Source organism: Rattus norvegicus, chromosome 17 (assembly GCF_036323735.1).
Source record: "Rattus norvegicus strain BN/NHsdMcwi chromosome 17, GRCr8, whole genome shotgun sequence".
NCBI lineage: Eukaryota > Metazoa > Chordata > Mammalia > Rodentia > Muridae > Rattus > Rattus norvegicus.
The window spans coordinates 9,240,398-9,252,163 of NC_086035.1; the positions used below are offsets into that span (position 1 = coordinate 9,240,398).

General features: G+C 48.3%; 1 non-coding gene across 1 annotated transcript; it reads right to left on the reverse strand.

Moving 5' to 3' along the window:
• Window positions 1-569: 569 nt before the first annotated feature.
• Window positions 570-676, reverse strand: LOC120098038 (U6 spliceosomal RNA). Its single transcript, XR_005495968.1, has one exon. It is a non-coding gene; the product is annotated as a U6 spliceosomal RNA (small nuclear RNA).
• Between the last annotated feature and the right edge of the window lie 11,090 nt (window positions 677-11,766).

Below are 11,766 nucleotides of genomic sequence, written 5' to 3' on the forward strand. Positions count from 1 at the left end.
CTGCCCCGATTACCTAGGGTCGCTGGAACTGCAGACCCACTCAGTATCTTCAGGGCGACATTTCCCTAACCTTTCTCTAGCAAGGAAGACAAGCACTTCCTTTGAGCAAGGTTAACCGATCGGTGCTTCACAGTCTGGGCATAGCGAGTCTCCACTGGCTCTCTGTGATGTGTCCAGAAGCACAGAACAAGCCCGGCTTGGCCAGATTCCAGCTCTGCCTCAAAGGGATAATTTAGGCCACAGAATGCCCGAAAGAGAGGCGGAGGGATGAGGTACAACTGGAATTGGCTTTTTGATGCTGAAGATGGAACGCGGGGTATTGTGCAACGCTACAAAAGTGGTTTGACCCTGTGCGGCACCCTTACGTTTTAGGCAGAGTGACCCTAAATTGGCTTGGCCAGTTTTTTTTTTTTTAAATCTTTATTAACTTGAGTATTTCTTATTTACATTTCGATTGTTATTCCCCTTCCCGGTTTCCGGGCCAACATCCCCCTAACCCCCCCCTCCCCTTCTACATCGGCTTCCCCTCCCCATCCTCCCCCCATTACCACCCTCCCCCCAACAATCACAAAAACATGGAACGCTTCACGAATTTGCGTGTCATCCTTGCGAAGGGGCCATGCTAATCTTCTCTGTATCGTTCCAATTTTAGTATATGTGCTGCCGAAGCGAGCACCACTTGTTTTGTTTTTTTTTGGTTTTTTTTTTTTTTTGGTTCTTTTTTTCGGAGCTGGGGACCGAACCCAGGGCCTTGCGCTTCCTAGGTAAGCGCTCTACCACTGAGCTAAATCCCCAGCCCCTTGTTTTGTTTTTTTTAAGAGACAGGGTCTCACTATGTAGTTCTGGCTGTCCTGGAACTCACTGCACAGAGCAGACGGGCCTCAAACACTCAGAAATCATCCACCTGCCTCTGCTTCCCAAGTCCTGGGATTAAAGGTGGGGGCCTCCAGGCTCAGTTTCAAATCTTGGTTTGTAACTGTCGGTCCAGAGACCCATTTCACTCTGAAAATTACCCTGCAGTCCCAGCAGTTGTGAGGAACGGAAGCAAAGGCTTAGCCATTATGGAGTAGTAATTAGAACGGATTTAGAGACTGAAGGGATGGCTCAGGGGTTGAGAGCACTGGCTGCCTTCCCAGAGGACCTGGGTTCAGTTCCCAGCACCCACATAGTGGCTCACACCCTTCTGTAACTCCAGTTCCAAGGCATCTGATGCCCTCTTCTGGCCTCCTCAGACTCACATTTGCTGCATAGGCGAAGTACCTATACATATAAAATAAGATACAAATAAGAAAACCTTGTACTGGATAGCTTTGTGTAGGCTTTACATATAAGATTGGGCTGTGTGCAAGCCTGAAGGGCATTTTCTGAATTAGTAACATTGATGGTGAAGGGCCCAGCCCATTGTGGGTGGAGCCATCCCTGGGCTGGTGGTCTTGGGTTCTATAAGAAAGCAGACTGAGTGGGGTTGGGGGATTTAGCTCAGTGGTAGAGCGCTTGCCTAGGAAGCGCAAGGCCCTGGGTTCAGTCCTCAGCTCCAAAAGAAAGAAAAGAAAAAAGAAAACCTGGGAAGGAAGGGAAGCCCACCAGAAGTGGGAGAGTGTGTGTGTGTGTGTGTGTGTGTGTGTGTGTGTGTGTGTGTGTATCAGACAAATGACAGAAAGCCAATGACCCATGATGTGTTGAGGCCCCATACCTGTATGCTAACCTAAAAATTAAAAACGAGAAAGAGGGGTTGGGGATTTAGCTCAGTGGTACAGTGCTTGCCTAGCAAGCGCAAGGCCCTGGGTTCGGTCCCCACCTCCGAAAGAAAAGAAAAAAATAAATAAATAAAAAGGAGAAGGAACTCGGAATCTTATTTATTTCCTTTGAGGCAGGGTTTCATAATGTGGGTCTGGCTGGACTGGAGCTCACAGAGAGCTGCCTGCCTCTTTCTCCCCTGGGCTGGGATTAAAAACATTATATCCAGACAAATTTTTTTTAAGATTTATTTATTTAGTATATATGAGTACACTGTCGCTGTCTTCAGACACACCAGAAGAGGGCATCGGATCCCATTACAGATGGCTGTGAGCCACCATTGGGAATTGAACTCAGGACCTCTGGGAGAGCAGTCAGTGCTCTTAACCAGCCTTCTCTCCAGGCCCCAAATAAAATATTTAAAGAAATGAAACAGGGGGTTGGGGATTTAGCTCAGTGGTAGAGCGCTTGCCTAGGAAGCGCAAGGCCCTGGGTTTGGTCCCCAGCTCCGGAAAAAAAAGAACCAAAAAAAAAAAAAAAAAAAAAGAAAGCAGACTGAGCAAGCCAGGAAGTAACATCCCTCCATGGCCTCTGCATCAGCTCCTGCCTCCAGGTTCCTTCTATGATGTAACTACGATGTGCGAGTGTTTAAGCCTAATTTTCTTTCCAGTTGCTTTGGCCATGGTGTTTCCGCACAATCATAGCAACCCTAACTAAAGTGGAACCAGGATAGTAGGGTATTGTTGTGACTGACCCGACCATATTGTTTTGGTGAGGACTATGGAAGGACTTTGAAACTTCGTGCAAGAAAAGCCCGTTGAGTGTTCAGGGTTGGTGAGCTGTTGTGCAGGGGCTTGAAACACAAGAACGCTGAGGGCCAGGCGAAGATGGAAGCTTGGCTTGTGAAGTTTCGGAGGGAAGCTTAAAGCCTACCGGGGCCATTTGTTGCTTTGAATTAAGGTTCTGTGGTTCCGGTCAGCTGGGGCTGAAGAATCAGCTGCGATTAACAAGATACCAGAACTGGTGATTAAGAGGGAACCGACATTGTCGAAGTGAAGTCTCCTGGGAAGTGTTTTCTGAGAGCACAGGGAAGCTGCGTTCCAGAGGCAGCCAAGGTTGTACCTCACAGTGGCAGCTGAACTTGGTAATGTGTAAGGGTCACCCAGGTGGTACCGGTTTTGAAGGCATGAAGGGGTCATGAAGAGCAGCTGAGGCTGGGCATTGTGAGAGGCCAGGAGAGGACATTGGTGAAGGTGCAGCTTCAGGGGTAGGGGACGTCCCAGGATTGGAAAGGACATGCAGAAAAATGTAAGTTTGGCACCATAAAGAGAGCTCAGGAGAAGCTATTACTGAAAGTGCAGCCCAGTTGCAATAGAACGCCAGACATTTTGGAGATGGGACATTTTGGGCCAGTACCGTGGGATGACCATCAATGACAGGAGCAGTGGACTGGAGCCCCCTGGAGCCTAGAAGAGAAGCTGTGTGTGCTGCAGAGGGCGGAGCCAAAGCAGTGACCCTGAGCCCCTTGGAGCAGAAGACAGTGAGTGGATCCCAGACGGACAGACGCTGTATTGTTTACACAGTCGGAGGCTGGTTTTGCTTTGATTTGATTGTGACTGTGCCCTGGTTCTTCCCTCTTGAAATAAGGTTGTGTTTAATTTATTTTTGATTTGACAGGAGTTCACAGTTGAAAGACTGGATGTTAAAAAAATATTTCAGGGGGTTGGGAATTTAGCTCAGTGGTAGAGCGCTTGCCTAGGAAGCGCAAGGCCCTGGGTTCGGTCCCCAGCTCCGAAAAAAAGAAAGAAAAAAAAAAAAGACAACGTAATTTTTGTTTGTTTTGTTTTTGTTTTGTAGGTTTTTTTGTTTTTGTTTTTGTTTTGTTTTGTATTTTGGAGACAGGGTTTCTCTGTGTAGCCCTGGCTGTCCTAGAACTTGCTTTGTAGACCAGGCTGGCCTCCAACTTACAGAGATCCCTCTGCCTCTGCCTCCCAAGTGCTGGGACTAAAGGTGTGCATCACCACTGCCCAGCAATAATGGTTTTAACAGGGATTATGGCATATGCCTTAGAGTCAGCATTTGAGAGGCAGAGGCAGGGGGATCTCTGCTGTGATTTTTCAGGACAGCCAAGAGAGAGAGAGAGAGAGAGAGAGAGAGAGAGAGAGAGAGGCTGTTTGTTTGGGTTTTGTTTTGTTTTGATATTTAAACTCTACCTTCCTTCCTGGGAGAAGATCGATGACTAGAATAAACAGAATGATTTAACAAATACATCCTAAAAGATATGATTCTAAAATGCCGTGGACTTCATACCCAAGGGCTTTTAAAGCATGCTGTCTCCTAGCATCCCCTCCTTTTGTCTCATCCGCCCGAGTCTGTCTGCTTCTTCCCTAGTTGGTGACTGAGGCTGCAGGTCCACAGATGGTCCAATCTTACACGCAGGCTCTGGAGAGAGGCTCCCCTAGACCTTCTTCCTAAGGTTAGCACCTGGTTAGTTAGGGGGATTTTATGGTGGGGAGAGGCCCCCGAGAGGAGAGGATAAGCCATCTGTGGGAGCGAGGCACAGTCTGTCAGATGGGTCTCTGACAGGATCACGTGGCTGTGCCAGTCGAGCACACTGAGATCCTCACACCGTCCTCGGCTCCTTCATGTTCACAGACTTTGCAAACAGCACCCAGGGTCTGGATCCCAGCCAGATACTAGGAAGGCATCTCCGACTCTTGTTTTTCCTACATCCCTTCTTCTAACTCTTCTCTGGGCAACCTCTCCCCTGCCATGCTTTTGTAATCCTCCAGGGGCTGTCTGTCCAGCATCTCTCGAACCACTGTCCCCCCCTGCACAGGATGCAAAGTCCTCCCAGGTGCTCTGCCTGAGCCTCCCTTCATCCAGCCAGGCCTGTTTTCTAAAGGAAGTAGCCAGTGGTCTTTTGCTACATTTTTATTACATTTTAGTACGTGTGCTTCCCAGGTGTGGCATAGCCATGGAGTATATGTGGAGGTCGGGTCCTGGAGAATGAACTCAGGTCCTCCAGCTTGGTAGTAGGTGCCTTGACCTGCTGAGCCACCTACAGGTCCACAGCCAGTGATCATCAGAAAACCTAAGCTAAAGATTGGTCTGGTGGCCATGGTGGTTCCCATTTAGATGCCTCTCTTAGAAGGGTGAGCAAGAGAAGTACCCTTGGCCTACAGTTGAAAACAAAGCCACCCAGAGGCACAGTGTAAGACAGGAGACAAGCTAATTGCGGATGTAGGCCTGGTTCCCTTTAAAATCCTGCCTCTGTTATCCACTTGGCCTATTGACCAACACCGGGGCAGAGAGTGAAGTGGCCAGTGTTCAACAGGGCTTCATGCTAACCCTCTGACCTTAGTAGGGAGTTACACCCTAGAGAAAGCATGCGTTATAAAGGGAACAGGGGTCCGGGGGTTGGGGGGATAAGAGTTTACCCACAGAGCAAGAGAGACCAGCAAGGGAGATGAAGAGGCATAGCAGATTGGGAGGAAGAACAAAATAGCAACTGCCCCAGATACCAGGGTTGACCAAGTTTTGAGAGACACACTGGTCAGCTGGGCCAAATGCCGCTGCTGAGATGTAACTCAGGAACAAAGCAGAATTGAAACCAGGAGCCAGGGTTGACCTTGGAGAGCCAGGTTGAGGGAGGAGCCAGCTGCCATGGGTAGGGTAAATGGCAACAGCTTGGCCAGGGTCAACAGAGAGGCTAACATATATTGAGTTTCAGCACACCAGCCCAAAAAAAAAAAAAGCCCTGATTCCCTCAGGGCAGTAAGCACAACAGCTGAAGGCAGGAGGGTGAAGTGGGGGTGGGATGGGGTGGGGACTAGGTAGAACAGGCTGCAGGAGTGTAGCAACTAGCCGAGGCCTCAGCTATTTTTCAATTACATTAAAAATTAATTATTTATTATTTGAGTGTCTTGCTTGCATACATCTGTGCACCCATTGTGTGCATTGCCCAAGGACACCAGAAGAGGGCGCTGGATCCCTTGGAACTGGAGTTATCAGCAGTTGTTAGCTGCCCTGTAGGTGCTGAGAATTGAACATCTCCCTCTGGAAAGGCAGCCAGTGCTCTTAACTGCTGAGCCGTCTCGCCTCTCCAGCCCTGATGCCTTAGTTCTTAAGATTTTTTTTTTTTGCCTGTTTGTTTTGAGACAGGGTCTCCCTAGGTAGCCAGTTGCTCTGAAACTTGCTGTGTAAATTAGGTTGGCCTTGAACTTACAGAACTCCCCTTGGTTACAGAACATGTGTGAATCTGCCAGATTAAAGGGCTGTGCTACCACCCCCGGGCCACTTGCTGTTTAAATATATGGTTTGCTTTACTCGAAGGTTTTAAGTGGATCCTAAAGCCTGGGAATAATTGAGGAAAAACAAAGCAACATTCAGAACCACTTTTTCCATAAGTTGGGTTTTTTTTCAGGTAAGGTCTGGCTGTATGGCCCAAGCTAGCCTTGAACTCATGGTTCTACCTCAGACTCCTGTGTGCCAGAGTTATGAAACTGGTGTCCCTCAATCAGGATTGATTAGCCCACTGGTCCCATGGAGTTGTCAATCAGTGTTGTCAGAGTTCCTGGCTTCTCTCACAAGCATGTTATTAACTCAATAAACTCATGGGCTTCCCTGTGGGCCAGCACAGTGCTGGACGTGGGAGACAGCAGCGACCATTCCTTCCCACCATCAGACCACTGCCTCTGTGAGGGACAGGGTCTTAGCAGCAGGCTGGCTGATACAATGGGCCACATCTTGCCACCACCCTTTGTGGACCCAAAGCAGGCCCTCTCCTGGTCTCCTGGTCTCCACCTCTGGAGAGCCTGGGCTGATTGATTGATTGATTGATTTGAGACAGGGTCTCACTACATAGCCTTTGACCTAGAACTCACTCTGTAGACCAGGCTCACAGAGACCAGCCTGTGTCTGCCTCCTGAGGGCTGGGATTAAAGACATGGGTCACCTCTGCCAGTTTGGAGAACCTGGATTTCATTCTGAGCTGCCCAGCTCCAACCTAGAACAGATGGGGAAGACAAGCCTTTCCGTGACCTGATGCTGCCCCAACCCAGTATAGAGAATAAACACTCCATGTAATTATTAATCTTGTGAGCCCAGGCTCTGGTCACTCATTTATGGGCGAGGCCAAAGTCTGGCCAAAATAGCTGAGGCTGCTTGGATGGTATTTTGTGTGTATGTGTGTATGTGTGTGTGTATGTGTGTGTGTGTATGTGTGTGTGTGTATGTGTGTGTGTGTGTGTGTGTGTGTGTGTGTGCATGCATGCATGCATGTGTGCGTGTGCTCCTTATTTTCTTCAGATTTTACCTCTTCCTTGCACTTCCCTCCTCTTGTGGCTCCGCCCCTGACCATCAAGGTCTCAGGGTTACAGCCAGAGGGCAAGGCTCTGAGTTGCTTACTGCCTGAGGCAGTCCCAGCCTCTGGCATCTGGTTCCCCTGACTTTGAGTTCTAGTAAATCTTGAGTTCTGGGCTCCATGCTGTGGGCTTGGAGCTCGGCTGAAGGTTCTTGAATCTGCATTCTAATGTGTACTCTGGGCCTCAAGTCTGCCCTGCTGGGTGGTGGCCCTGACAGTTCGGCTTTGACTCTGACAGTTTCAGGCTTTGTATGTTAGATTTCAGGTTCTGATTCTAGGTGCTTGGTGCCGTGTTCTGGGTGCCGGTCACTCAGTTCTGGTTCTGTCCTACCGGCTCCAGGCTTTTAGAGTTCTAGCTCCTTCAGCCATAGAGGAGTGTGGTGGCCTCTGACTGCTAAGGTCATCCCTGCCCACACATCTTTGCTGGACAGCTTTGGGTAAGAGCCTGCATCATAGCTGGTTCTCTGTCATTCTTCCTTTCTTCTCTCCCTTCCCCGCTAGCCAATTTCTTGAGACCTGCTACGGTGGCCACAGAGCAGCCATTTTCCAGACCCTACCATTCTTGCAGGCATTTCCATTGGAAACACTATCGTTCCAAACTCTTCTACAGACGTGTACAGTGTTGCGTGGTCTGCATCTGCTTCTGTGGAGACAACCATGCGTGCTCCCCCATCCAACCCTTGCCCTCCCTGAGATGACCTCCAGCTTCTACAGAAGGCAGAGTCACCTGACCACCAGGCCGGCCCCCAACAGGGCGCACCTTGTGCTCATTGCTGGGGGGTGGGGAGGGCGTTCCAGGGAGCGCAGTCCACTGCTGCGTCTGCAAGTCTTCGGCGAGGGCTCCAGGTGAGCAGCCTGGGCCTCCACCTGATCCCGCACAGGTCCTGAACTAAGGTCCTGAACACCTTCCCCCAGCCCTAGACCGTTGGCAGCCGGAGAAGAGTAAGAAACAGCAAAATTATCCGGCAGAGGCTTAGAGCACAGGCTGGGGTTCCCTGGGCATCCTTAAGAAAGAGGTCTCAGCTGCTTAGTCCAGAAAACTGGTTAGAAAAATAGTATGTGCTGTCTTCCTCCATACTGTGGCTTCCCTTCAGGGGAGGCGAACAGCCTTGTACCATCTTGCTGGCCCACCTTTGAATCAGTGTAGGTCAGTAGCTGTGAAATAAAGCCCATGGATTCATGAGCTGGTGGGAGAGGAAGCTGTGGGTGTGGCTTCCTCTTCCTGAAGATGAGGCCTGCTTAGGCTGATGAAGACCCAAGACCTTGAGAGATTCTGGGAGTAAGGCAGCTGGGAGAAGGGAGACAGGAACCCCTCACACTTGTTGCTGTGGAACTGTGCCCCCTGGGATGACCTGCAGCTCCATATCAGAACAACTGTGGGTACCCACACAAGACAGCCCATGTGGCAGCCCACCAGGAGCTCCCCAGAGAGCCTCTGAGGCCCCTCCTCTTGTTAGGTTATTTAAATACTTCATTATTGTTGGCAGAAATGGTGTTTTTAAGTTACACATGCTCCTGTTAAAAAATGGCATTAAACTCACTGGTCATGAAGTTAAGACGTGAGTGGGATCATTTTATTGGTCTGTTCTTGCTACCCCGTCTGAGATGAATAAAGTCTTGCTCATTTCTCCCCAAGAAATTCACCAAGGTTATTTGATAAGTAAAGAGTAGAGGGGATCACGGTAGAAGCGCATACCAGCCAACCAAGTGGGCCAGGAGTGATGAGGGGCTCAAGTCTCCAAATAAGTGTCCAACTTCTACTGAAAATGGCTGTCCAGTAGAAATAAAGATGGATTCTTGGGGAGTTCTTTTTTTTTTTTAAAGATTTATTTATTTATTATATATAAGTAGACTGTAGCTGTCTTCAGACACACCAGAAGAGGGCATCAAATCTCTTTACAGATGGTTGTGAGCTACCATGTAGTTCCTGGGAATTGAACTCATGACCTCTGGAAAAGCAGTCGGGTGCTCTTAACCACTGAGCCATCTCTCCAGCCCTGGGGAGTTCTTTATAGTAATTAAGTTGTTTAAAATCGTATCTGTAAGAAAATTAAAGCTAAATCGAAAATCTTTACTCTTTCTTTTGAAGATTTACTTATTTATATATAAGTACACTGTAGCTGTCTTCAGACACACCAGAAGAGGGTGCCAGATCCCATTACAGATGGTTGTGAGCCACCATGTGGTTGCTGGGAATTGAACTCATGACCTCTGGAAGGGCAGTCAGTGCTCTTAACCCCTGAGCCATCTCTCCAGTTCCTCAAGGCAACTCTAATGAAAACAACTTTAGTTGGGGCTGGCTTACAGGTTCAGAGGTTGAGTCCATCATCATCAATGCAGGAGCATGGCAGCACATGAGCAGACATGGTGCAGGAGGAGCTGACAGTTCAACATCTTCATCTGAAGGCTGGCCTGGCCTCCAGCCTCTGTCTCTGTGTGTCTGGGTGTGTGTTTCTTTCTGTGGGATGAGGATGGGGGTTTAATAGCCCACACCCACAGTGACAGATCTACTCCAACAAGGCCACACCCACTCCAACAAGGCCACACCTACTCTGACAAGGCCACACCTCCAAATACTACCACTCTCTGGGCCAAGCATATTCAAACCACCACAGAGGTCCCACATTCCTGAACTGTGAGTTAAATGAACTTCCATATTTATTTTATTTTATTCCTGGTGACAGGAACTAAAGGGCCTCAAGGATGCCAAGCACATGCTTCACCATTGAGCTACACCCTTCGCCAGTAAACCTTTATTCCTTATAAACTGTCCAGCATGTGTTATTCAGTTATAGCAACAGAAAGTAGATGAAGACAGGTATCATATCAGATGCACTGCTCCCCTGAACAGTAGCACACTGAACACTAATACACGTTGGAGAATTTTCCACATTAGCCAAGGATATTCCCAATTATTTATTTGTTATGTGGCATAGTGGAGAATGAATATGTCACAGTGGGTTCTTCCATCCATCTTTGATTGTTTGCCAGTTTTTAGATCATAAATAATGCTATAGGGATGGTAAGCCTTCTGAATGGACTGAATGATTCTCTAATAATATTGCTTTTTTATTTTTATTTTATATTTTAAAGATGTATTTCTTGACAGCTAGGCAGTGGTGGCTCATACCTTTTTTTTTTTTTTTTCCTTCGGAGCTGGGGACCGAACCCAGGGCCTTGCGCTTGCTAGGCAAGCGCTCTACCACTGAGCTAAATCCCCAACCCTGGCTCATACCTTTAATACCAGTACTTGGGAGTCAGAGGCAGGGGGATCTTTGAATTCAAGGTCAGCCTGGGCTACAGAGTGAGTTCCAGGACAGCCAGGGTTACACAGAAAAACCTTGTCTCAAAAAAAAAATAATAAAGTTGTGTTTATTGAACTGGAAAGATGGCTCAGCAGGCAGAGGCGCTTACTTCCAAGTCTGATGATCTGAGTTCAAGCATAACGGTCCACAGAGTAGAAAGAATCAACTTCTGCAAGCTGTCCTCTGACCTCCACATGTACATATTAAAATCTAAAAATGTAATTAATTAAAAGGAATGTGTGTGTGTGTGTTTCTCTCTGTGGGTGTCTGTGTGTGTGTCTTTGTGCATGTGTGTCCGTGCACATATATGGAGGCCACAACATGGTGTCATGAGTCCTCATCTATCATCCTCTGCCTATTCCTTTGAGGTACTGTCTCTCTCTGAACCTGGGACTCACATTTTCTCAGCTAGTCTGAAAGCCAGTAAGCCCTGGTAATCCTCCTGTCTCTACCTCAGTTGGCGATGGCATCACAGGCATGTGTAGGGTGCCCAGGTACATGGATGCTGAGATCAGAACTCTGATTTTCAGAACTTTCCAGCCCTACTTCTGGTTTTTAACAGAAATTCCTCACCTGCCTCCAGAACAGGACAGCCATGTCAACATACCCCCCACTAAAATGGCCACGGCTCTTCTCTAGGCATTGATATCATACAGTTCTTCTGGGACCATGCCTCTGTGTCAGTAACCTGAGTGTTAGTGAAGTCTCAGTGGCGGTCCCCCACATCCCATGCAGTCTAGCTTTTCTCCCCCATCAGGTTGTTCAGAAAGAAAAAAAAAAGCCAAAAAACAAAAAGAGACACAAAGGTAGCTAACCGGGGACTTCAGCAAGTTTAAGCTTCTTCCAGGAGATGAACTGCTTTCCAGGCTCCTTCCGCTTTCATGGGGCCAAAGGCATTCAAAGTATCATTATACATCTGCAGGGTTTCCTGAAAGGGAAGGTTGACCAGTAGGGTCCACCAGCTTTGGGGAGACAGCCCATCTCACCCTCCTCTCTCTCTGGAGCTCGTGTCAGAGTCTCCTCCCATCTGTCCAAGGAAATTCGAGGGAAGTTCTGTGGCTGATAGGGGGAAAGACAAGGATTGTTGTACAAGACTGTCCTGTGAGCCAAACAGCCAGCATCTTCAGGAGTTCTGCTAAGCCTGCTGGAGAATCGTCACAGCTGAACCTACTGACTGTTCACTTTCCTCACAGAAGGAGGCCAAGGAAGGTCATGGGGCCCTCACCTAAGTTTCCAGTCACCCCCTCCCAACTAGTTTAATCCAATTCTTCCATAATTGTGTGGCTCTTGGGGGTAGAAGCTAGAAGATATAGTTGCTTAAGCATGAGAGGTATGGGGCTCCATTTACACAGCCATGGA